Here is a 26,877-nt window from a genome sequence, read left to right as displayed (position 1 = left end):
GCTCGCGATTTTTACTTTCACTCGCGCAGCCTCACAAAACACAAAACATAAAAGAGCGTGGTGGCGGTAAGGGTATTTATGAAGTGTGGGTGTGTGAGCGAAATGCGCTGTGCAGCCGGGATCAGTACAGGAGGATGTCAACGATGTAATGTTGCATCTCGGCCAGTGAATGTCGCTGTGTTAGCTTACATGCATGAGCCCGGATAGCTCAGTCGGTAGAGCATCAGACTTTTAATCTGAGGGTCCAGGGTTCACGTCCCTGGTTCGGGCGCTGCTTTTATCAGTAAAGACAACACCTAAACTTACACTTAAAAGCAGTGACATTAGAAAATACCCCATCAAAAGAATCAGACATTTGCTTGCAAAATTTTAAAATATATTAAGTAAACACTAGAATATGTAATATATTTCAAAATTCAGATGTGACAAATATGCAACACAAATCAAAAAGTTTTATTGAAACATCAGGGATGACCAGCTTGAAATGCTCGTGTTTCATGGGGCTGCATGAACGTTGCAACTGATCATCTCGAAACTATCGCTCCATGTACCTTAAAGCACCGCCACTGTGACTAATCATTAAAATGCGTTAATCAGATCAGCATGAACGGTTTCTTTTTCACGGGGTTGCCTGAAAGACGAAATTGAGAATTTTTAATGAAAAGCAGCACCCAAACAAAGACCTGAACCCTGAGATTAAAAGTCTGATGTTTCACCGACTGAACTATCTGGGCTCACGCTCTTTTCATAACACAGCGACATCCAGTGGCTGATATTGAACATTACATCGTTCACATTCTGCATTTCATTCTGCTGTCATCCCGTCTGGCGGGGACCGACAACAATGGCTTTGGTCTTCCCTATATTTAATTGGAGAAAATGTCTCCTCATTCACTACTGGACTAGCAGTCTGACAATTTAGAAACCGTGGAGGGTGTTGAGAGAGGTGGTGGTGAGGTGGAGCTGGGTGTTATCAGCATACATGTGGAGACTGACACTGTGTTTTCAGATGATGTTGCTGAGGGCTGGCATGTGGATGAGAAATAAGAAGGGGCCAAGGATAGATCCTTGTGGGACACCAGAGGTGTTGATGCAGGAGCCGAAAGAAAAGCAGTTGCAGATGATTCTCCGTTTAATTTTGAATTAATCCAATAATAGCGCATCAGACTTTTATTCTGAGGGCTCAGGTCTTTGTTCAGGGATTCGGCATTGATAATGCTGTTGAATATGAAGAGGTGGTGGTTAGAGGCTCTTTTGTTGCAGATAGTCATTGCCGGGCACTTGTGTGGCGCAAATATTACTTGTCACTTATCAGCCCCAGCCTGAATGTCGTCCAAGTCTTGCTGCATGTGGGCACGGGCTGCTTCATTATCTGAGGAGTTGTGAATGGAACTGAACACTGTGCAGTCATCAGCGAACATCCCCAGTTCTGAACTTATGTTGGAGGGAAGATGGTTGGGCCTAGGACACTGCCCGGAGGAACTCCTGCAGCGATGTCCTGTGGCTCAGATGATTGGCCTCCAACAACCACAACCATCTTCCATTGTGCTGGGTGTGACTCCAACCAGTGGAGAGTTTTCCCTCCGATTCCCATTGACTTCAATTTTACTCGGGCTCCTTGATGCCACACACCTGGTCAAATGCTGCCTTGATGTCAAGGGCAGTCACTCTCACCTCACCTCTGGTATTCAGCTCCTTTGTCCATGGTTGGACCAAGGCTGTAATGAGGTCTGGAGCCGAGTGGTCCTGGCGGAACCCAAACTGAGCATCAGTGAGCAAGTTATTGGTGAGTAAGTGCCACTTGATAGCACTGTCGATGACAACTTCCATCATTTTGCTGATGACTGAGAGTAGACTGCTGGGGCAGTAATTGGCTGGATTGGATTTCTCCTGCTTTTTGTGGACAGGACATACCTGGGCAGCTTTCTGCATTGTCGGGTAGATGCCAGTGTTGTAGCTGCACTGAAGCAGCTTGGCTAGAGGTGCGCCTAGTTCTGGAGCACAAGACATCAGCAGAACAGCCGGGATGTTGTTAGAGTCCATAGCCTTTGTTGTATCCAGTGCGCTCAGCCCTTTCTTAATATCACGTGGAGTGAATCAAATTGGCTGAAGACTGGCTTCTGTGATGGTAGGAACCTCAGGAGGTGGCCGAGATGAATCATTTCACTCGGCACTTCTGGTTGAAGATAGTTGCAAATGCTTCAACCTTATCTTTTGCACAGCGTGCTGGCCTCCACCATCATTGATGATGGGAATGTTCATGGAGTCTCCTCCTCCCGTTAGTTATTTAAAGATCTACCACCATTGATGACTGGATGGTCACAGGACTGCAGTGCTTTGATCTGATCGGTTGGTTGTGGGATCGCTTAGCACAGGGTTGTTTTGATGATTTGTATGCATGGTCCCCCGTCCGTGTTTATTCTTGCTCACCCAGTAACCAGTGCATGTATTTGAAAGGATTTTTTGATGGGTCTGCTACTTACAGGTTATGCACATCTTCGCACTGAATCTAAAGTTGCAGTTAACTGACGATTGTCAGTGTCTACTTTCACTCCCGTAGCCCCATAGGCAGAGAGTGGGCGTGTGATAGAAATGCGCTGTACAGATGGGATTATGCAGAAGGAAATGCAGAATATGAAAAGACTTGCCAAAATCCATATACACTACATCAAACGCGCTACCCCTATCGAACCTCCTTGTTGCCTCCTCAAAAAATTCAATCAAAGTTAATCAGACACGATCTTCCCTTGGCAAATCAATGCTGACTGTCGCTGATTACTCCTTGTCTTTCTACATGACGATTTATCCTGGCCTTCAGAATTTTTTCCAATAATTTTCACAGCACCAGGATTAGCCTGACTGGTCTGTAATTACTCGGTCTATCCCTTTTTCCTTTTTTAAACAACGGAAACACATTAGCAGTCCTCCAAGATGTGGATTGTATTTAAGTAGCAGGCACATTCAGAAATTCTTTCAAATGTGTGTGCTGGAACTGGGGGTAAATATACTTTAAAGCTTTGCAAGCAAATCTGTTTTTCTGACATAGTATTTTATAAAGTCTCTGCTTTCAAGTGTAAATTTTGTGTTGTCTTCATTGACACCTGAATTATGAAATATATTACATTTTCCATTAATAATTTATATAAGTATTTATTAATATATTTTAAAACTTTGCAACCAAACGTCTGATTCTTTAAATAGGGTATTTTCTAATATCACCGGTTTCAAGTGTAAATTTACTTGTTGTCTTCACTGATAAAAGCAACGCTCGAATAGGGCCTTGAATCCTGGACACTCACATTAAAAGTCTGATGTTTTATTGACTGAACTATCCGGGGTCATACAGCAAGTATCTTATGCAGATCTTTGCCCTGCCGCTAAAGTAGCAGTTAGCTCGCGATTTTTACTTTCACTCACGCAGCCTCACAAAACACAAAACATAAAAGAGCGTGGTGGCGGTAAGGGTATTTATGAAGTGTGGGTGTGTGAGCGAAATGCGCTGTGCAGCCGGGATCAGTACAGGAGGATGTCAACGATGTAATGCTGCATCTCGGCCAGTGAATGTCGCTGTGTTAGTTTACATGCATGAGCCCGGATAGCTCAGTCGGTAGAGCATCAGACTTTTAATCTGAGGGTCCAGGGTTCAAGTCCCTGTTCGGGCGCTGCTTTTATCAGTAAAGACAACACCTAAACTTACACTTAAAAGCAGTGACATTAGAAAATACCCCATCAAAAGAATCAGACATTTGCTTGCAAAATTTTAAAATATATTAAGTAAACACTAGAATATGTAATATATTTCAAAATTCAGATGTGACAAATATGCAACACAAATCAAAAAGTTTTATTGAAACATCAGGGATGACCAGCTTGAAGTGCTCGTGTTTCATGGGGCTGCATGAACGTTGCAACTGATCATCTCGAAACTATCGCTCCATGTACCTTAAAGCACCGCCACTGTGACTAATCATTAAAATGCGTTAATCAGATCAGCATGAACGGTTTCTTTTTCACGGGGTTGCCTGAAAGACGAAATTGAGAATTTTTAATGAAAAGCAGCACCCAAACAAAGACCTGAACCCTGAGATTAAAAGTCTGATGTTTCACCGACTGAACTATCTGGGCTCACGCTCTTTTCACAACACAGCGACATCCAGTGGCTGATATTGAACATTACATCGTTCACATTCTGCATTTCATTCTGCTGTCATCCCGTCTGGCGGGGACCGACAACAATGGCTTTGGTCTTCCCTATATTTAATTGGAGAAAATGTCTCCTCATTCAGTACTGGACTAGCAGTCTGACAATTTAGAAACCGTGGAGGGTGTTGAGAGAGGTGGTGGTGAGGTGGAGCTGGGTGTTATCAGCATACATGTGGAGACTGACACTGTGTTTTCAGATGATGTTGCTGAGGGCTGGCATGTGGATGAGAAATAAGAAGGGGCCAAGGATAGATCCTTGTGGGACACCAGAGGTGTTGATGCAGGAGCCGAAAGAAAAGCAGTTGCAGATGATTCTCTGTTTAATTTTGAATTAATCCAATAATAGCGCATCAGACTTTTATTCTGAGGGCTCAGGTCTTTGTTCAGGGATTCGGCATTGATAATGCTGTTGAATATGAAGAGGTGGTGGTTAGAGGCTCTTTTGTTGCAGATAGTCATTGCCGGGCACTTGTGTGGCGCAAATGTTACTTGTCACTTATCAGCCCCAGCCTGAATGTCGTCCAAGTCTTGCTGCATGTGGGCACGGGCTGCTTCATTATCTGAGGAGTTGTGAATGGAACTGAACACTGTGCAGTCATCAGCGAACATCCCCAGTTCTGAACTTATGTTGGAGGGAAGATGGTTGGACCTAGGACACTGCCCGGAGGAACTCCTGCAGCGATGTCCTGTGGCTCAGATGATTGGCCTCCAACAACCACAACCATCTTCCATTGTGCTGGGTGTGACTCCAACCAGTGGAGAGTTTTCCCTCCGATTCCCATTGACTTCAATTTTACTCGGGCTCCTTGATGCCACACACCTGGTCAAATGCTGCCTTGATGTCAAGGGCAGTCACTCTCACCTCACCTCTGGAATTCAGCTCCTTTGTCCATGGTTGGACCAAGGCTGTAATGAGGTCTGGAGCCGAGTGGTCCTGGCGGAACCCAAACTGAGCATCAGTGAGCAAGTTATTGGTGAGTAAGTGCCACTTGATAGCACTGTCGATGACAACTTCCATCATTTTGCTGATGACTGAGAGTAGACTGCTGGGGCAGTAATTGGCTGGATTGGATTTCTCCTGCTTTTTGTGGACAGGACATACCTGGGCAGCTTTCTGCATTGTCGGGTAGATGCCAGTGTTGTAGCTGCACTGAAACAGCTTGGCTAGAGGTGCGCCTAGTTCTGGAGCACAAGACATCAGCAGAACAGCCGGGATGTTGTTAGAGTCCATAGCCTTTGTTGTATCCAGTGCGCTCAGCCCTTTCTTAATATCACGTGGAGTGAATCAAATTGGCTGAAGACTGGCTTCTGTGATGGTAGGAACCTCAGGAGGTGGCCGAGATGAATCATTTCACTCGGCACTTCTGGTTGAAGATAGTTGCAAATGCTTCAACCTTATCTTTTGCACAGCGTGCTGGCCTCCACCATCATTGATGATGGGAATGTTCATGGAGTCTCCTCCTCCCGTTAGTTATTTAAAGATCTACCACCATTGATGACTGGATGGTCACAGGACTGCAGTGCTTTGATCTGATCGGTTGGTTGTGGGATCGCTTAGCACAGGGTTGTTTTGATGATTTGTATGCATGGTCCCCCGTCCGTGTTTATTCTTGCTCACCCAGTAACCAGTGCATGTATTTGAAAGGATTTTTTGATGGGTCTGCTACTTACAGGTTATGCACATCTTCGCACTGAATCTAAAGTTGCAGTTAACTGACGATTGTCAGTGTCTACTTTCACTCCCGTTGCCCCATAGGCAGAGAGTGGGCGTGTGATAGAAATGCGCTGTACAGATGGGATTATGCAGAAGGAAATGCAGAATATGAAAAGACTTGCCAAAATCCATATACACTACATCAAACGCGCTACCCCTATCGAACCTCCTTGTTGCCTCCTCAAAAAATTCAATCAAAGTTAATCAGACACGATCTTCCCTTGGCAAATCAATGCTGACTGTTGCTGATTACTCCTTGTCTTTCTACATGACGATTTATCCTGGCCTTCAGAATTTTTTCCAATAATTTTCACAGCACCAGGATTAGCCTGACTGGTCTGTAATTACTCGGTCTATACCTTTTTCCTTTTATAAACAACGGAAACACATTAGCAGTCCTCCAAGATGTGGATTGTATTTAAGTAGCAGGCACATTCAGAAATTCTTTCAAATGTGTGTGCTGGAACTGGGGGTAAATATACTTTAAAGCTTTGCAAGCAAATCTGTTTTTCTGACATAGTATTTTATAAAGTCTCTGCTTTCAAGTGTAAATTTTGTGTTGTCTTCATTGACACCTGAATTATGAAATATATTACATTTTCCATTAATAATTTATATAAGTATTTATTAATATATTTTAAAACTTTGCAACCAAACGTCTGATTCTTTAAATAGGGTATTTTCTAATATCACCGGTTTCAAGTGTAAATTTACTTGTTGTCTTCACTGATAAAAGCAACGCTCGAATAGGGCCTTGAATCCTGGACACTCACATTAAAAGTCTGATGTTTTATTGACTGAACTATCCGGGGTCATACAGCAAGTATCTTATGCAGATCTTTGCCCTGCCGCTAAAGTAGCAGTTAGCTCGCGATTTTTACTTTCACTCACGCAGCCTCACAAAACACAAAACATAAAAGAGCGTGGTGGCGGTAAGGGTATTTATGAAGTGTGGGTGTGTGAGCGAAATGCGCTGTGCAGCCGGGATCAGTACAGGAGGATGTCAACGATGTAATGTTGCATCTCGGCCAGTGAATGTCGCTGTGTTAGCTTACATGCATGAGCCCGGATAGCTCAGTCGGTAGAGCATCAGACTTTTAATCTGAGGGTCCAGGGTTCAAGTCCCTGTTCGGGCGCTGCTTTTATCAGTAAAGACAACACCTAAACTTACACTTAAAAGCAGTGACATTAGAAAATACCCCATCAAAAGAATCAGACATTTGCTTGCAAAATTTTAAAATATATTAAGTAAACACTAGAATATGTAATATATTTCAAAATTCAGATGTGACAAATATGCAACACAAATCAAAAAGTTTTATTGAAACATCAGGGATGACCAGCTTGAAATGCTCGTGTTTCATGGGGCTGCATGAACGTTGCAACTGATCATCTCGAAACTATCGCTCCATGTACCTTAAAGCACCGCCACTGTGACTAATCATTAAAATGCGTTAATCAGATCAGCATGAACGGTTTCTTTTTCACGGGGTTGCCTGAAAGACGAAATTGAGAATTTTTAATGAAAAGCAGCACCCAAACAAAGACCTGAACCCTGAGATTAAAAGTCTGATGTTTCACCGACTGAACTATCTGGGCTCACGCTCTTTTCACAACACAGCGACATCCAGTGGCTGATATTGAACATTACATCGTTCACATTCTGCATTTCATTCTGCTGTCATCCCGTCTGGCGGGGACCGACAACAATGGCTTTGGTCTTCCCTATATTTAATTGGAGAAAATGTCTCCTCATTCAGTACTGCACTAGCAGTCTGACAATTTAGAAACCGTGGAGGGTGTTGAGAGAGGTGGTGGTGAGGTGGAGCTGGGTGTTATCCGCATACATGTGGAGACTGACACTGTGTTTTCAGATGATGTTGCTGAGGGCTGGCATGTGGATGAGAAATAAGAAGGGGCCAAGGATAGATCCTTGTGGGACACCAGAGGTGTTGATGCAGGAGCCGAAAGAAAAGCAGTTGCAGATGATTCTCTGTTTAATTTTGAATTAATCCAATAATAGCGCATCAGACTTTTATTCTGAGGGCTCAGGTCTTTGTTCAGGGATTCGGCATTGATAATGCTGTTGAATATGAAGAGGTGGTGGTTAGAGGCTCTTTTGTTGCAGATAGTCATTGCCGGGCACTTGTGTGGCGCAAATGTTACTTGTCACTTATCAGCCCCAGCCTGAATGTCGTCCAAGTCTTGCTGCATGTGGGCACGGGCTGCTTCATTATCTGAGGAGTTGTGAATGGAACTGAACACTGTGCAGTCATCAGCGAACATCCCCAGTTCTGAACTTATGTTGGAGGGAAGATGGTTGGACCTAGGACACTGCCCGGAGGAACTCCTGCAGCGATGTCCTGTGGCTCAGATGATTGGCCTCCAACAACCACAACCATCTTCCATTGTGCTGGGTGTGACTCCAACCAGTGGAGAGTTTTCCCTCCGATTCCCATTGACTTCAATTTTACTCGGGCTCCTTGATGCCACACACCTGGTCAAATGCTGCCTTGATGTCAAGGGCAGTCACTCTCACCTCACCTCTGGAATTCAGCTCCTTTGTCCATGGTTGGACCAAGGCTGTAATGAGGTCTGGAGCCGAGTGGTCCTGGCGGAACCCAAACTGAGCATCAGTGAGCAAGTTATTGGTGAGTATGTGCCACTTGATAGCACTGTCGATGACAACTTCCATCATTTTGCTGATGACTGAGAGTAGACTGCTGGGGCAGTAATTGGCTGGATTGGATTTCTCCTGCTTTTTGTGGACATACCTGGGCAGCTTTCTGCATTGTCGGGTAGATGCCAGTGTTGTAGCTGCACTGAAACAGCTTGGCTAGAGGTGCGCCTAGTTCTGGAGCACAAGACATCAGCAGAACAGCCGGGATGTTGTTAGAGTCCATAGCCTTTGTTGTATCCAGTGCGCTCAGCCCTTTCTTAATATCACGTGGAGTGAATCAAATTGGCTGAAGACTGGCTTCTGTGATGGTAGGAACCTCAGGAGGTGGCCGAGATGAATCATTTCACTCGGCACTTCTGGTTGAAGATAGTTGCAAATGCTTCAACCTTATCTTTTGCACAGCGTGCTGGCCTCCACCATCATTGATGATGGGAATGTTCATGGAGTCTCCTCCTCCCGTTAGTTATTTAAAGATCTACCACCATTGATGACTGGATGGTCAGAGGACTGCAGTGCTTTCATCTGACCGGTTGGTTGTGGGATCGCTTAGCACAGGGTTGTTTTGATGATTTGTATGCATGGTCCCCCGTCCGTGTTTATTCTTGCTCACCCAGTAACCAGTGCATGTATTTGAAAGGATTTTTTGATGGGTCTGCTACTTACAGGTTATGCACATCTTCGCACTGAATCTAAAGTTGCAGTTAACTGACGATTGTCAGTGTCTACTTTCACTCCCGTTGCCCCATAGGCAGAGAGTGGGCGTGTGATAGAAATGCGCTGTACAGATGGGATTATGCAGAAGGAAATGCAGAATATGAAAAGACTTGCCAAAATCCATATACACTACATCAAACGCGCTACCCCTATCGAACCTCCTTGTTGCCTCCTCAAAAAATTCAATCAAAGTTAATCAGACACGATCTTCCCTTGGCAAATCAATGCTGACTGTCGCTGATTACTCCTTGTCTTTCTACATGACGATTTATCCTGGCCTTCAGAATTTTTTCCAATAATTTTCACAGCACCAGGATTAGCCTGACTGGTCTGTAATTACTCGGTCTATCCCTTTTTCCTTTTATAAACAACGGAAACACATTAGCAGTCCTCCAAGATGTGGATTGTATTTAAGTAGCAGGCACATTCAGAAATTCTTTCAAATGTGTGTGCTGGAACTGGGGGTAAATATACTTTAAAGCTTTGCAAGCAAATCTGTTTTTCTGACATAGTATTTTATAAAGTCTCTGCTTTCAAGTGTAAATTTTGTGTTGTCTTCATTGACACCTGAATTATGAAATATATTACATTTTCCATTAATAATTTATATAAGTATTTATTAATATATTTTAAAACTTTGCAACAAAACGTCTGATTCTTTAAATAGGGTATTTTCTAATATCACCGGTTTCAAGTGTAAATTTACTTGTTGTCTTCACTGATAAAAGCAACGCTCGAATAGGGCCTTGAATCCTGGACACTCACATTAAAAGTCTGATGTTTTATTGACTGAACTATCCGGGGTCATACAGCAAGTATCTTATGCAGATCTTTGCCCTGCCGCTAAATAGCAGTTAGCTCGCGATTTTTACTTTCACTCACGCAGCCTCACAAAACACAAAACATAAAAGAGCGTGGTGGCGGTAAGGGTATTTATGAAGTGTGGGTGTATGAGCGAAATGCGCTGTGCAGCCGGGATCAGTACAGGAGGATGTCAACGATGTAATGTTGCATCTCGGCCAGTGAATGTCGCTGTGTTAGCTTACATGCATGAGCCCGGATAGCTCAGTCGGTAGAGCATCAGACTTTTAATCTGAGGGTCCAGGGTTCAAGTCCCTGTTCGGGCGCTGCTTTTATCAGTAAAGACAACACCTAAACTTACACTTAAAAGCAGTGACATTAGAAAATACCCCATCAAAAGAATCAGACATTTGCTTGCAAAATTTTAAAATATATTAAGTAAACACTAGAATATGTAATATATTTCAAAATTCAGATGTGACAAATATGCAACACAAATCAAAAAGTTTTATTGAAACATCAGGGATGACCAGCTTGAAATGCTCGTGTTTCATGGGGCTGCATGAACGTTGCAACTGATCATCTCGAAACTATCGCTCCATGTACCTTAAAGCACGGCCACTGTGACTAATCATTAAAATGCGTTAATCAGATCAGCATGAACGGTTTCTTTTTCACGGGGTTGCCTGAAAGACGAAATTGAGAATTTTTAATGAAAAGCAGCACCCAAACAAAGACCTGAACCCTGAGATTAAAAGTCTGATGTTTCACCGACTGAACTATCTGGGCTCACGCTCTTTTCACAACACAGCGACATCCAGTGGCTGATATTGAACATTACATCGTTCACATTCTGCATTTCATTCTGCTGTCATCCCGTCTGGCGGGGACCGACAACAATGGCTTTGGTCTTCCCTATATTTAATTGGAGAAAATGTCTCCTCATTCAGTACTACACTAGCAGTCTGACAATTTAGAAACCGTGGAGGGTGTTGAGAGAGGTGGTGGTGAGGTGGAGCTGGGTGTTATCCGCATACATGTGGAGACTGACACTGTGTTTTCAGATGATGTTGCTGAGGGCTGGCATGTGGATGAGAAATAAGAAGGGGCCAAGGATAGATCCTTGTGGGACACCAGAGGTGTTGATGCAGGAGCCGAAAGAAAAGCAGTTGCAGATGATTCTCTGTTTAATTTTGAATTAATCCAATAATAGCGCATCAGACTTTTATTCTGAGGGCTCAGGTCTTTGTTCAGGGATTCGGCATTGATAATGCTGTTGAATATGAAGAGGTGGTGGTTAGAGGCTCTTTTGTTGCAGATAGTCATTGCCGGGCACTTGTGTGGCGCAAATGTTACTTGTCACTTATCAGCCCCAGCCTGAATGTCGTCCAAGTCTTGCTGCATGTGGGCACGGGCTGCTTCATTATCTGAGGAGTTGTGAATGGAACTGAACACTGTGCAGTCATCAGCGAACATCCCCAGTTCTGAACTTATGTTGGAGGGAAGATGGTTGGACCTAGGACACTGCCCGGAGGAACTCCTGCAGCGATGTCCTGTGGCTCAGATGATTGGCCTCCAACAACCACAACCATCTTCCATTGTGCTGGGTGTGACTCCAACCAGTGGAGAGTGTTCCCTCCGATTCCCATTGACTTCAATTTTACTCGGGCTCCTTGATGCCACACACCTGGTCAAATGCTGCCTTGATGTCAAGGGCAGTCACTCTCACCTCACCTCTGGAATTCAGCTCCTTTGTCCATGGTTGGACCAAGGCTGTAATGAGGTCTGGAGCCGAGTGGTCCTGGCGGAACCCAAACTGAGCATCAGTGAGCAAGTTATTGGTGAGTATGTGCCACTTGATAGCACTGTCGATGACAACTTCCATCATTTTGCTGATGACTGAGAGTAGACTGCTGGGGCAGTAATTGGCTGGATTGGATTTCTCCTGCTTTTTGTGGACATACCTGGGCAGCTTTCTGCATTGTCGGGTAGATGCCAGTGTTGTAGCTGCACTGAAACAGCTTGGCTAGAGGTGCGCCTAGTTCTGGAGCACAAGACATCAGCAGAACAGCCGGGATGTTGTTAGAGTCCATAGCCTTTGTTGTATCCAGTGCGCTCAGCCCTTTCTTAATATCACGTGGAGTGAATCAAATTGGCTGAAGACTGGCTTCTGTGATGGTAGGAACCTCAGGAGGTGGCCGAGATGAATCATTTCACTCGGCACTTCTGGTTGAAGATAGTTGCAAATGCTTCAACCTTATCTTTTGCACAGCGTGCTGGCCTCCACCATCATTGATGATGGGAATGTTCATGGAGTCTCCTCCTCCCGTTAGTTATTTAAAGATCTACCACCATTGATGACTGGATGGTCAGAGGACTGCAGTGCTTTCATCTGACCGGTTGGTTGTGGGATCGCTTAGCACAGGTTTGTTTTGATGATTTGTATGCATGGTCCCCCGTCCGTGTTTATTCTTGCTCACCCAGTAACCAGTGCATGTATTTGAAAGGATTTTTTGATGGGTCTGCTACTTACAGGTTATGCACATCTTCGCACTGAATCTAAAGTTGCAGTTAACTGACGATTGTCAGTGTCTACTTTCACTCCCGTAGCCCCATAGGCAGAGAGTGGGCGTGTGAAAGAAATGCGCTGTACAGATGGGATTATGCAGAAGGAAATGCAGAATGTGAAAAGACTTGCCAAAATCCATATACACTACATCAAACGCACTACCCCTATCGAACCTCCTTGTTGCCTCCTCAAAAAATTCAATCAAAGTTAATCAGACACGATCTTCCCTTGGCAAATCAATGCTGACTGTCGCTGATTACTCCTTGTCTTTCTACATGACGATTTATCCTGGCCTTCAGAATTTTTTCCAATAATTTTCACAGCACCGGGATTAGCCTGACTGGTCTGTAATTACTCGGTCTATCCCTTTTTCCTTTTTTAAACAACGGAAACACATTAGCAGTCCTCCAAGATGTGGATTGTATTTAAGTAGCAGGCACATTCAGAAATTCTTTCAAATGTGTGTGCTGGAACTGGGGGTAAATATACTTTAAAGCTTTGCAAGCAAATCTGTTTTTCTGACATAGTATTTTATAAAGTCTCTGCTTTCAAGTGTAAATTTTGTGTTGTCTTCATTGACACCTGAATTATGAAATATATTACATTTTCCATTAATAATTTATATAAGTATTTATTAATATATTTTAAAACTTTGCAACCAAACGTCTGATTCTTTAAATAGGGTATTTTCTAATATCACCGGTTTCAAGTGTAAATTTACTTGTTGTCTTCACTGATAAAAGCAACGCTCGAATAGGGCCTTGAATCCTGGACACTCACATTAAAAGTCTGATGTTTTATTGACTGAACTATCCGGGGTCATACAGCAAGTATCTTATGCAGATCTTTGCCCTGCCGCTAAAGTAGCAGTTAGCTCGCGATTTTTACTTTCACTCACGCAGCCTCACAAAACATAAAAGAGCGTGGTGGCGGTAAGGGTATTTATGAAGTGTGGGTGTGTGAGCGAAATGCGCTGTGCAGCCGGGATCAGTACAGGAGGATGTCAACGATGTAATGTTGCATCTCGGCCAGTGAATGTCGCTGTGTTAGCTTACATGCATGAGCCCGGATAGCTCAGTCGGTAGAGCATCAGACTTTTAATCTGAGGGTCCAGGGTTCAAGTCCCTGTTCGGGCGCTGCTTTTATCAGTAAAGACAACACCTAAACTTACACTTAAAAGCAGTGACATTAGAAAATACCCCATCAAAAGAATCAGACATTTGCTTGCAAAATTTTAAAATATATTAAGTAAACACTAGAATATGTAATATATTTCAAAATTCAGATGTGACAAATATGCAACACAAATCAAAAAGTTTTATTGAAACATCAGGGATGACCAGCTTGAAGTGCTCGTGTTTCATGGGGCTGCATGAACGTTGCAACTGATCATTTCGAAACTATCGCTCCATGTACCTTAAAGCACCGCCACTGTGACTAATCATTAAAATGCGTTAATCAGATCAGCATGAACGGTTTCTTTTTCACGGGGTTGCCTGAAAGACGAAATTGAGAATTTTTAATGAAAAGCAGCACCCAAACAAAGACCTGAACCCTGAGATTAAAAGTCTGATGTTTCACCGATGGAACTATCTGGGCTCACGCTCTTTTCACAACACAGCGACATCCAGTGGCTGATATTGAACATTACATCGTTCACATTCTGCATTTCATTCTGCTGTCATCCCGTCTGGCGGGGACCGACAACAATGGCTTTGGTCTTCCCTATATTTAATTGGAGAAAATGTCTCCTCATTCAGTACTGGACTAGCAGTCTGACAATTTAGAAACCGTGGAGGGTGTTGAGAGAGGTGGTGGTGAGGTGGAGCTGGGTGTTATCAGCATACATGTGGAGACTGACACTGTGTTTTCAGATGATGTTGCTGAGGGCTGGCATGTGGATGAGAATTAAGAAGGGGCCAAGGATAGATCCTTGTGGGACACCAGAGGTGTTGATGCAGGAGCCGAAAGAAAAGCAGTTGCAGATGATTCTCTGTTTAATTTTGAATTAATCCAATAATAGCGCATCAGACTTTTATTCTGAGGGCTCAGGTCTTTGTTCAGGGATTCGGCATTGATAATGCTGTTGAATATGAAGAGGTGGTGGTTAGAGGCTCTTTTGTTGGAGATAGTCATTGCCGGGCACTTGTGTGGCGCAAATATTACTTGTCACTTATCAGCCCCAGCCTGAATGTCGTTCAAGTCTTGCTGCATGTGGGCACGGGCTGCTTCATTATCTGAGGAGTTGTGAATGGAACTGAACACTGTGCAGTCATCAGCGAACATCCCCAGTTCTGAACTTATGTTGGAGGGAAGATGGTTGGGCCTAGGACACTGCCCGGAGGAACTCCTGCAGCGATGTCCTGTGGCTCAGATGATTGGCCTCCAACAACCACAACCATCTTCCATTGTGCTGGGTGTGACTCCAACCAGTGGAGAGTTTTCCCTCCGATTCCCATTGACTTCAATTTTACTCGGGCTCCTTGATGCCACACACCTGGTCAAATGCTGCCTTGATGTCAAGGGCAGTCACTCTCACCTCACCTCTGGAATTCAGCTCCTTTGTCCATGGTTGGACCAAGGCTGTAATGAGGTCTGGAGCCGAGTGGTCCTGGCGGAACCCAAACTGAGCATCAGTGAGCAAGTTATTGGTGAGTAAGTGCCACTTGATAGCACTGTCGATGACAACTTCCATCATTTTGCTGATGACTGAGAGTAGACTGCTGGGGCAGTAATTGGCTGGATTGGATTTCTCCTGCTTTTTGTGGACAGGACATACCTGGGCAGCTTTCTGCATTGTCGGGTAGATGCCAGTGTTGTAGCTGCACTGAAACAGCTTGGCTAGAGGTGCGCCTAGTTCTGGAGCACAAGACATCAGCAGAACAGCCGGGATGTTGTTAGAGTCCATAGCCTTTGTTGTATCCAGTGCGCTCAGCCCTTTCTTAATATCACGTGGAGTGAATCAAATTGGCTGAAGACTGGCTTCTGTGATGGTAGGAACCTCAGGAGGTGGCCGAGATGAATCATTTCACTCGGCACTTCTGGTTGAAGATAGTTGCAAATGCTTCAACCTTATCTTTTGCACAGCGTGCTGGCCTCCACCATCATTGATGATGGGAATGTTCATGGAGTCTCCTCCTCCCGTTAGTTATTTAAAGATCTACCACCATTGATGACTGGATGGTCACAGGACTGCAGTGCTTTGATCTGATCGGTTGGTTGTGGGATCGCTTAGCACAGGGTTGTTTTGATGATTTGTATGCATGGTCCCCCGTCCGTGTTTATTCTTGCTCACCCAGTAACCAGTGCATGTATTTGAAAGGATTTTTTGATGGGTCTGCTACTTACAGGTTATGCACATCTTCGCACTGAATCTAAAGTTGCAGTTAACTGACGATTGTCAGTGTCTACTTTCACTCCCGTTGCCCCATAGGCAGAGAGTGGGCGTGTGATAGAAATGCGCTGTACAGATGGGATTATGCAGAAGGAAATGCAGAATATGAAAAGACTTGCCAAAATCCATATACACTACATCAAACGCGCTACCCCTATCGAACCTCCTTGTTGCCTCCTCAAAAAATTCAATCAAAGTTAATCAGACACGATCTTCCCTTGGCAAATCAATGCTGACTGTCGCTGATTACTCCTTGTCTTTCTACATGACGATTTATCCTGGCCTTCAGAATTTTTTCCAATAATTTTCACAGCACCAGGATTAGCCTGACTGGTCTGTAATTACTCGGTCTATCCCTTTTTCCTTTTTTAAACAACGGAAACACATTAGCAGTCCTCCAAGATGTGGATTGTATTTAAGTAGCAGGCACATTCAGAAATTCTTTCAAATGTGTGTGCTGGAACTGGGGGTAAATATACTTTAAAGCTTTGCAAGCAAATCTGTTTTTCTGACATAGTATTTTATAAAGTCTCTGCTTTCAAGTGTAAATTTTGTGTTGTCTTCATTGACACCTGAATTATGAAATATATTACATTTTCCATTAATAATTTATATAAGTATTTATTAATATATTTTAAAACTTTGCAACCAAACGTCTGATTCTTTAAATAGGGTATTTTCTAATATCACCGGTTTCAAGTGTAAATTTACTTGTTGTCTTCACTGATAAAAGCAACGCTCGAATAGGGCCTTGAATCCTGGACACTCACATTAAAAGTCTGATGTTTTATTGACTGAACTATCCGGGGTCATACAGCAAGTATCTTATGCAGATCTTTGCCCTGCCGCTAAAGTAGCAGTTAGCTCGCGATTTTTACTTTCACTCACGCAGCCTCACAAAACACAAAACATAAAAGAGCGTGGTGGCGGTAAGGGTATTTATGAAGTGTGGGTGTGTGAGCGAAATGCGCTGTGCAGCCGGGATCAGTACAGGAGGATGTCAACGATGTAATGTTGCATCTCGGCCAGTGAATGTCGCTGTGTTAGCTTACATGCATGAGCCCGGATAGCTCAGTCGGTAGAGCATCAGACTTTTAATCTGAGGGTCCAGGGTTCAAGTCCCTGGTTCGGGCGCTGCTTTTATCAGTAAAGACAACACCTAAACTTACACTTAAAAGCAGTGACATTAGAAAATACCCCATCAAAAGAATCAGACATTTGCTTGCAAAATTTTAAAATATATTAAGTAAACACTAGAATATGTAATATATTTCAAAATTCAGATGTGACAAATATTCAACACAAATCAAAAAGTTTTATTGAAACATCAGGGATGACCAGCTTGAAATGCTCGTGTTTCATGGGGCTGCATGAACGTTGCAACTGATCATCTCGAAACTATCGCTCCATGTACCTTAAAGCACCGCCACTGTGACTAATCATTAAAATGCGTTAATCAGATCAGCATGAACGGTTTCTTTTTCACGGGGTTGCCTGAAAGACGAAATTGAGAATTTTTAATGAAAAGCAGCACCCAAACAAAGACCTGAACCCTGAGATTAAAAGTCTGATGTTTCACCGACTGAACTATCTGGGCTCACGCTCTTTTCACAACACAGCGACATCCAGTGGCTGATATTGAACATTACATCGTTCACATTCTGCATTTCATTCTGCTGTCATCCCGTCTGGCGGGGACCGACAACAATGGCTTTGGTCTTCCCTATATTTAATTGGAGAAAATGTCTCCTCATTCAGTACTGGACTAGCAGTCTGACAATTTAGAAACCGTGGAGGGTGTTGAGAGAGGTGGTGGTGAGGTGGAGCTGGGTGTTATCAGCATACATGTGGAGACTGACACTGTGTTTTCAGATGATGTTGCTGAGGGCTGGCATGTGGATGAGAATTAAGAAGGGGCCAAGGATAGATCCTTGTGGGACACCAGAGGTGTTGATGCAGGAGCCGAAAGAAAAGCAGTTGCAGATGATTCTCTGTTTAATTTTGAATTAATCCAATAATAGCGCATCAGACTTTTATTCTGAGGGCTCAGGTCTTTGTTCAGGGATTCGGCATTGATAATGCTGTTGAATATGAAGAGGTGGTGGTTAGAGGCTCTTTTGTTGGAGATAGTCATTGCCGGGCACTTGTGTGGCGCAAATATTACTTGTCACTTATCAGCCCCAGCCTGAATGTCGTTCAAGTCTTGCTGCATGTGGGCACGGGCTGCTTCATTATCTGAGGAGTTGTGAATGGAACTGAACACTGTGCAGTCATCAGCGAACATCCCCAGTTCTGAACTTATGTTGGAGGGAAGATGGTTGGGCCTAGGACACTGCCCGGAGGAACTCCTGCAGCGATGTCCTGTGGCTCAGATGATTGGCCTCCAACAACCACAACCATCTTCCATTGTGCTGGGTGTGACTCCAACCAGTGGAGAGTTTTCCCTCCGATTCCCATTGACTTCAATTTTACTCGGGCTCCTTGATGCCACACACCTGGTCAAATGCTGCCTTGATGTCAAGGGCAGTCACTCTCACCTCACCTCTGGAATTCAGCTCCTTTGTCCATGGTTGGACCAAGGCTGTAATGAGGTCTGGAGCCGAGTGGTCCTGGCGGAACCCAAACTAAGCATCAGTGAGCAAGTTATTGGTGAGTAAGTGCCACTTGATAGCACTGTCGATGACAACTTCCATCATTTTGCTGATGACTGAGAGTAGACTGCTGGGGCAGTAATTGGCTGGATTGGATTTCTCCTGCTTTTTGTGGACAGGACATACCTGGGCAGCTTTCTGCATTGTCGGGTAGATGCCAGTGTTGTAGCTGCACTGAAACAGCTTGGCTAGAGGTGCGCCTAGTTCTGGAGCACAAGACATCAGCAGAACAGCCGGGATGTTGTTAGAGTCCATAGCCTTTGTTGTATCCAGTGCGCTCAGCCCTTTCTTAATATCACGTGGAGTGAATCAAATTGGCTGAAGACTGGCTTCTGTGATGGTAGGAACCTCAGGAGGTGGCCGAGATGAATCATTTCACTCGGCACTTCTGGTTGAAGATAGTTGCAAATGCTTCAACCTTATCTTTTGCACAGCGTGCTGGCCTCCACCATCATTGATGATGGGAATGTTCATGGAGTCTCCTCCTCCCGTTAGTTATTTAAAGATCTACCACCATTGATGACTGGATGGTCACAGGACTGCAGTGCTTTGATCTGATCGGTTGGTTGTGGGATCGCTTAGCACAGGGTTGTTTTGATGATTTGTATGCATGGTCCCCCGTCCGTGTTTATTCTTGCTCACCCAGTAACCAGTGCATGTATTTGAAAGGATTTTTTGATGGGTCTGCTACTTACAGGTTATGCACATCTTCGCACTGAATCTAAAGTTGCAGTTAACTGACGATTGTCAGTGTCTACTTTCACTCCCGTTGCCCCATAGGCAGAGAGTGGGCGTGTGATAGAAATGCGCTGTACAGATGGGATTATGCAGAAGGAAATGCAGAATATGAAAAGACTTGCCAAAATCCATATACACTACATCAAACGCGCTACCCCTATCGAACCTCCTTGTTGCCTCCTCAAAAAATTCAATCAAAGTTAATCAGACACGATCTTCCCTTGGCAAATCAATGCTGACTGTCGCTGATTACTCCTTGTCTTTCTACATGACGATTTATCCTGGCCTTCAGAATTTTTTCCAATAATTTTCACAGCACCAGGATTAGCCTGACTGGTCTGTAATTACTCGGTCTATCCCTTTTTCCTTTTTTAAACAACGGAAACACATTAGCAGTCCTCCAAGATGTGGATTGTATTTAAGTAGCAGGCACATTCAGAAATTCTTTCAAATGTGTGTGCTGGAACTGGGGGTAAATATACTTTAAAGCTTTGCAAGCAAATCTGTTTTTCTGACATAGTATTTTATAAAGTCTCTGCTTTCAAGTGTAAATTTTGTGTTGTCTTCATTGACACCTGAATTATGAAATATATTACATTTTCCATTAATAATTTATATAAGTATTTATTAATATATTTTAAAACTTTGCAACCAAACGTCTGATTCTTTAAATAGGGTATTTTCTAATATCACCGGTTTCAAGTGTAAATTTACTTGTTGTCTTCACTGATAAAAGCAACGCTCGAATAGGGCCTTGAATCCTGGACACTCACATTAAAAGTCTGATGTTTTATTGACTGAACTATCCGGGGTCATACAGCAAGTATCTTATGCAGATCTTTGCCCTGCCGCTAAAGTAGCAGTTAGCTCGCGATTTTTACTTTCACTCACGCAGCCTCACAAAACACAAAACATAAAAGAGCGTGGTGGCGGTAAGGGTATTTATGAAGTGTGGGTGTGTGAGCGAAATGCGCTGTGCAGCCGGGATCAGTACAGGAGGATGTCAACGATGTAATGTTGCATCTCGGCCAGTGAATGTCGCTGTGTTAGCTTACATGCATGAGCCCGGATAGCTCAGTCGGTAGAGCATCAGACTTTTAATCTGAGGGTCCAGGGTTCAAGTCCCTGGTTCGGGCGCTGCTTTTATCAGTAAAGACAACACCTAAACTTACACTTAAAAGCAGTGACATTAGAAAATACCCCATCAAAAGAATCAGACATTTGCTTGCAAAATTTTAAAATATATTAAGTAAACACTAGAATATGTAATATATTTCAAAATTCAGATGTGACAAATATTCAACACAAATCAAAAAGTTTTATTGAAACATCAGGGATGACCAGCTTGAAATGCTCGTGTTTCATGGGGCTGCATGAACGTTGCAACTGATCATCTCGAAACTATCGCTCCATGTACCTTAAAGCACCGCCACTGTGACTAATCATTAAAATGCGTTAATCAGATCAGCATGAACGGTTTCTTTTTCACGGGGTTGCCTGAAAGACGAAATTGAGAATTTTTAATGAAAAGCAGCACCCAAACAAAGACCTGAACCCTGAGATTAAAAGTCTGATGTTTCACCGACTGAACTATCTGGGCTCACGCTCTTTTCACAACACAGCGACATCCAGTGGCTGATATTGAACATTACATCGTTCACATTCTGCATTTCATTCTGCTGTCATCCCGTCTGGCGGGGACCGACAGCAATGGCTTTGGTCTTCCCTATATTTAATTGGAGAAAATGTCTCCTCATTCAGTACTGGACTAGCAGTCTGACAATTTAGAAACCGTGGAGGGTGTTGAGAGAGGTGGTGGTGAGGTGGAGCTGGGTGTTATCAGCATACATGTGGAGACTGACACTGTGTTTTCAGATGATGTTGCTGAGGGCTGGCATGTGGATGAGAATTAAGAAGGGGCCAAGGATAGATCCTTGTGGGACACCAGAGGTGTTGATGCAGGAGCCGAAAGAAAAGCAGTTGCAGATGATTCTCTGTTTAATTTTGAATTAATCCAATAATAGCGCATCAGACTTTTATTCTGAGGGCTCAGGTCTTTGTTCAGGGATTCGGCATTGATAATGCTGTTGAATATGAAGAGGTGGTGGTTAGAGGCTCTTTTGTTGGAGATAGTCATTGCCGGGCACTTGTGTGGCGCAAATATTACTTGTCACTTATCAGCCCCAGCCTGAATGTCGTTCAAGTCTTGCTGCATGTGGGCACGGGCTGCTTCATTATCTGAGGAGTTGTGAATGGAACTGAACACTGTGCAGTCATCAGCGAACATCCCCAGTTCTGAACTTATGTTGGAGGGAAGATGGTTGGGCCTAGGACACTGCCCGGAGGAACTCCTGCAGCGATGTCCTGTGGCTCAGATGATTGGCCTCCAACAACCACAACCATCTTCCATTGTGCTGGGTGTGACTCCAACCAGTGGAGAGTTTTCCCTCCGATTCCCATTGACTTCAATTTTACTCGGGCTCCTTGATGCCACACACCTGGTCAAATGCTGCCTTGATGTCAAGGGCAGTCACTCTCACCTCACCTCTGGAATTCAGCTCCTTTGTCCATGGTTGGACCAAGGCTGTAATGAGGTCTGGAGCCGAGTGGTCCTGGCGGAACCCAAACTGAGCATCAGTGAGCAAGTTATTGGTGAGTAAGTGCCACTTGATAGCACTGTCGATGACAACTTCCATCATTTTGCTGATGACTGAGAGTAGACTGCTGGGGCAGTAATTGGCTGGATTGGATTTCTCCTGCTTTTTGTGGACAGGACATACCTGGGCAGCTTTCTGCATTGTCGGGTAGATGCCAGTGTTGTAGCTGCACTGAAACAGCTTGGCTAGAGGTGCGCCTAGTTCTGGAGCACAAGACATCAGCAGAACAGCCGGGATGTTGTTAGAGTCCATAGCCTTTGTTGTATCCAGTGCGCTCAGCCCTTTCTTAATATCACGTGGAGTGAATCAAATTGGCTGAAGACTGGCTTCTGTGATGGTAGGAACCTCAGGTGGTGGCCGAGATGAATCATTTCACTCGGCACTTCTGGTTGAAGATAGTTGCAAATGCTTCAACCTTATCTTTTGCACAGCGTGCTGGCCTCCACCATCATTGATGATGGGAATGTTCATGGAGTCTCCTCCTCCCGTTAGTTATTTAAAGATCTACCACCATTGATGACTGGATGGTCACAGGACTGCAGTGCTTTGATCTGATCGGTTGGTTGTGGGATCGCTTAGCACAGGGTTGTTTTGATGATTTGTATGCATGGTCCCCCGTCCGTGTTTATTCTTGCTCACCCAGTAACCAGTGCATGTATTTGAAAGGATTTTTTGATGGGTCTGCTACTTACAGGTTATGCACATCTTCGCACTGAATCTAAAGTTGCAGTTAACTGACGATTGTCAGTGTCTACTTTCACTCCCGTTGCCCCATAGGCAGAGAGTGGGCGTGTGATAGAAATGCGCTGTACAGATGGGATTATGCAGAAGGAAATGCAGAATATGAAAAGACTTGCCAAAATCCATATACACTACATCAAACGCGCTACCCCTATCGAACCTCCTTGTTGCCTCCTCAAAAAATTCAATCAAAGTTAATCAGACACGATCTTCCCTTGGCAAATCAATGCTGACTGTCGCTGATTACTCCTTGTCTTTCTACATGACGATTTATCCTGGCCTTCAGAATTTTTTCCAATAATTTTCACAGCACCAGGATTAGCCTGACTGGTCTGTAATTACTCGGTCTATCCCTTTTTCCTTTTTTAAACAACGGAAACACATTAGCAGTCCTCCAAGATGTGGATTGTATTTAAGTAGCAGGCACATTCAGAAATTCTTTCAAATGTGTGTGCTGGAACTGGGGGTAAATATACTTTAAAGCTTTGCAAGCAAATCTGTTTTTCTGACATAGTATTTTATAAAGTCTCTGCTTTCAAGTGTAAATTTTGTGTTGTCTTCATTGACACCTGAATTATGAAATATATTACATTTTCCATTAATAATTTATATAAGTATTTATTAATATATTTTAAAACTTTGCAACCAAACGTCTGATTCTTTAAATAGGGTATTTTCTAATATCACCGGTTTCAAGTGTAAATTTACTTGTTGTCTTCACTGATAAAAGCAACGCTCGAATAGGGCCTTGAATCCTGGACACTCACATTAAAAGTCTGATGTTTTATTGACTGAACTATCCGGGGTCATACAGCAAGTATCTTATGCAGATCTTTGCCCTGCCGCTAAAGTAGCAGTTAGCTCGCGATTTTTACTTTCACTCACGCAGCCTCACAAAACACAAAACATAAAAGAGCGTGGTGGCGGTAAGGGTATTTATGAAGTGTGGGTGTGTGAGCGAAATGCGCTGTGCAGCCGGGATCAGTACAGGAGGATGTCAACGATGTAATGTTGCATCTCGGCCAGTGAATGTCGCTGTGTTAGCTTACATGCATGAGCCCGGATAGCTCAGTCGGTAGAGCATCAGACTTTTAATCTGAGGGTCCAGGGTTCAAGTCCCTGGTTCGGGCGCTGCTTTTATCAGTAAAGACAACACCTAAACTTACACTTAAAAGCAGTGACATTAGAAAATACCCCATCAAAAGAATCAGACATTTGCTTGCAAAATTTTAAAATATATTAAGTAAACACTAGAATATGTAATATATTTCAAAATTCAGATGTGACAAATATTCAACACAAATCAAAAAGTTTTATTGAAACATCAGGGATGACCAGCTTGAAATGCTCGTGTTTCATGGGGCTGCATGAACGTTGCAACTGATCATCTCGAAACTATCGCTCCATGTACCTTAAAGCACCGCCACTGTGACTAATCATTAAAATGCGTTAATCAGATCAGCATGAACGGTTTCTTTTTCACGGGGTTGCCTGAAAGACGAAATTGAGAATTTTTAATGAAAAGCAGCACCCAAACAAAGACCTGAACCCTGAGATTAAAAGTCTGATGTTTCACCGACTGAACTATCTGGGCTCACGCTCTTTTCACAACACAGCGACATCCAGTGGCTGATATTGAACATTACATCGTTCACATTCTGCATTTCATTCTGCTGTCATCCCGTCTGGCGGGGACCGACAACAATGGCTTTGGTCTTCCCTATATTTAATTGGAGAAAATGTCTCCTCATTCACTACTGGACTAGCAGTCTGACAATTTAGAAACCGTGGAGGGTGTTGAGAGAGGTGGTGGTGAGGTGGAGCTGGGTGTTATCAGCATACATGTGGAGACTGACACTGTGTTTTCAGATGATGTTGCTGAGGGCTGGCATGTGGATGAGAAATAAGAAGGGGCCAAGGATAGATCCTTGTGGGACACCAGAGGTGTTGATGCAGGAGCCGAAAGAAAAGCAGTTGCAGATGATTCTCTGTTTAATTTTGAATTAATCCAATAATAGCGCATCAGACTTTTATTCTGAGGGCTCAGGTCTTTGTTCAGGGATTCGGCATTGATAATGCTGTTGAATATGAAGAGGTGGTGGTTAGAGGCTCTTTTGTTGCAGATAGTCATTGCCGGGCACTTGTGTGGCGCAAATGTTACTTGTCACTTATCAGCCCCAGCCTGAATGTCGTCCAAGTCTTGCTGCATGTGGGCACGGGCTGCTTCATTATCTGAGGAGTTGTGAATGGAACTGAACACTGTGCAGTCATCAGCGAACATCCCCAGTTCTGAACTTATGTTGGAGGGAAGATGGTTGGACCTAGGACACTGCCCGGAGGAACTCCTGCAGCGATGTCCTGTGGCTCAGATGATTGGCCTCCAACAACCACAACCATCTTCCATTGTGCTGGGTGTGACTCCAACCAGTGGAGAGTTTTCCCTCCGATTCCCATTGACTTCAATTTTACTCGGGCTCCTTGATGCCACACACCTGGTCAAATGCTGCCTTGATGTCAAGGGCAGTCACTCTCACCTCACCTCTGGAATTCAGCTCCTTTGTCCATGGTTGGACCAAGGCTGTAATGAGGTCTGGAGCCGAGTGGTCCTGGCGGAACCCAAACTGAGCATCAGTGAGCAAGTTATTGGTGAGTAAGTGCCACTTGATAGCACTGTCGATGACAACTTCCATCATTTTGCTGATGACTGAGAGTAGACTGCTGGGGCAGTAATTGGCTGGATTGGATTTCTCCTGCTTTTTGTGGACAGGACATACCTGGGCAGCTTTCTGCATTGTCGGGTAGATGCCAGTGTTGTAGCTGCACTGAAACAGCTTGGCTAGAGGTGCGCCTAGTTCTGGAGCACAAGACATCAGCAGAACAGCCGGGATGTTGTTAGAGTCCATAGCCTTTGTTGTATCCAGTGCGCTCAGCCCTTTCTTAATATCACGTGGAGTGAATCAAATTGGCTGAAGACTGGCTTCTGTGATGGTAGGAACCTCAGGAGGTGGCCGAGATGAATCATTTCACTCGGCACTTCTGGTTGAAGATAGTTGCAAATGCTTCAACCTTATCTTTTGCACAGCGTGCTGGCCTCCACCATCATTGATGATGGGAATGTTCATGGAGTCTCCTCCTCCCGTTAGTTATTTAAAGATCTACCACCATTGATGACTGGATGGTCACAGGACTGCAGTGCTTTGATCTGATCGGTTGGTTGTGGGATCGCTTAGCACAGGGTTGTTTTGATGATTTGTATGCATGGTCCCCCGTCCGTGTTTATTCTTGCTCACCCAGTAACCAGTGCATGTATTTGAAAGGATTTTTTGATGGGTCTGCTACTTACAGGTTATGCACATCTTCGCACTGAATCTAAAGTTGCAGTTAACTGACGATTGTCAGTGTCTACTTTCACTCCCGTTGCCCCATAGGCAGAGAGTGGGCGTGTGATAGAAATGCGCTGTACAGATGGGATTATGCAGAAGGAAATGCAGAATATGAAAAGACTTGCCAAAATCCATATACACTACATCAAACGCGCTACCCCTATCGAACCTCCTTGTTGCCTCCTCAAAAAATTCAATCAAAGTTAATCAGACACGATCTTCCCTTGGCAAATCAATGCTGACTGTTGCTGATTACTCCTTGTCTTTCTACATGACGATTTATCCTGGCCTTCAGAATTTTTTCCAATAATTTTCACAGCACCAGGATTAGCCTGACTGGTCTGTAATTACTCGGTCTATACCTTTTTCCTTTTATAAACAACGGAAACACATTAGCAGTCCTCCAAGATGTGGATTGTATTTAAGTAGCAGGCACATTCAGAAATTCTTTCAAATGTGTGTGCTGGAACTGGGGGTAAATATACTTTAAAGCTTTGCAAGCAAATCTGTTTTTCTGACATAGTATTTTATAAAGTCTCTGCTTTCAAGTGTAAATTTTGTGTTGTCTTCATTGACACCTGAATTATGAAATATATTACATTTTCCATTAATAATTTATATAAGTATTTATT

General features: G+C 43.8%; 8 non-coding genes across 8 annotated transcripts; all 8 read left to right on the top strand.

Moving 5' to 3' along the window:
* Nucleotides 1-197: 197 nt before the first annotated feature.
* On the top strand, nucleotides 198-271 carry trnak-uuu (transfer RNA lysine (anticodon UUU)). The gene has a single exon. It is a non-coding gene; the product is annotated as a tRNA-Lys (tRNA).
* A 3,318-nt stretch (nucleotides 272-3,589) lies between these two features.
* On the top strand, nucleotides 3,590-3,662 carry trnak-uuu (transfer RNA lysine (anticodon UUU)). Its single transcript has one exon. It is a non-coding gene; the product is annotated as a tRNA-Lys (tRNA).
* A 3,318-nt stretch (nucleotides 3,663-6,980) lies between these two features.
* trnak-uuu (transfer RNA lysine (anticodon UUU)) lies at nucleotides 6,981-7,053 on the top strand. Its single transcript has one exon. It is a non-coding gene; the product is annotated as a tRNA-Lys (tRNA).
* Nucleotides 7,054-10,365: 3,312 nt separating this feature from the next.
* On the top strand, nucleotides 10,366-10,438 carry trnak-uuu (transfer RNA lysine (anticodon UUU)). The gene has a single exon. It is a non-coding gene; the product is annotated as a tRNA-Lys (tRNA).
* A 3,306-nt stretch (nucleotides 10,439-13,744) lies between these two features.
* Nucleotides 13,745-13,817, top strand: trnak-uuu (transfer RNA lysine (anticodon UUU)). Its single transcript has one exon. It is a non-coding gene; the product is annotated as a tRNA-Lys (tRNA).
* Nucleotides 13,818-17,135: 3,318 nt separating this feature from the next.
* Nucleotides 17,136-17,209, top strand: trnak-uuu (transfer RNA lysine (anticodon UUU)). Its single transcript has one exon. It is a non-coding gene; the product is annotated as a tRNA-Lys (tRNA).
* Nucleotides 17,210-20,527: 3,318 nt separating this feature from the next.
* Nucleotides 20,528-20,601, top strand: trnak-uuu (transfer RNA lysine (anticodon UUU)). Its single transcript has one exon. It is a non-coding gene; the product is annotated as a tRNA-Lys (tRNA).
* A 3,318-nt stretch (nucleotides 20,602-23,919) lies between these two features.
* trnak-uuu (transfer RNA lysine (anticodon UUU)) lies at nucleotides 23,920-23,993 on the top strand. The gene has a single exon. It is a non-coding gene; the product is annotated as a tRNA-Lys (tRNA).
* Nucleotides 23,994-26,877: the final 2,884 nt, after the last annotated feature.

Source organism: Somniosus microcephalus, unplaced genomic scaffold, assembly GCF_052327205.1.
Source record: "Somniosus microcephalus isolate GS21.2 unplaced genomic scaffold, FLI_Smic_1.0 unresolved_chr2, whole genome shotgun sequence".
NCBI classification, from domain to species: domain Eukaryota; kingdom Metazoa; phylum Chordata; class Chondrichthyes; order Squaliformes; family Somniosidae; genus Somniosus; species Somniosus microcephalus.
Note: the sequence above shows the minus strand (reverse complement) of the source record. Positions and strands in the feature narration are given on the sequence as shown.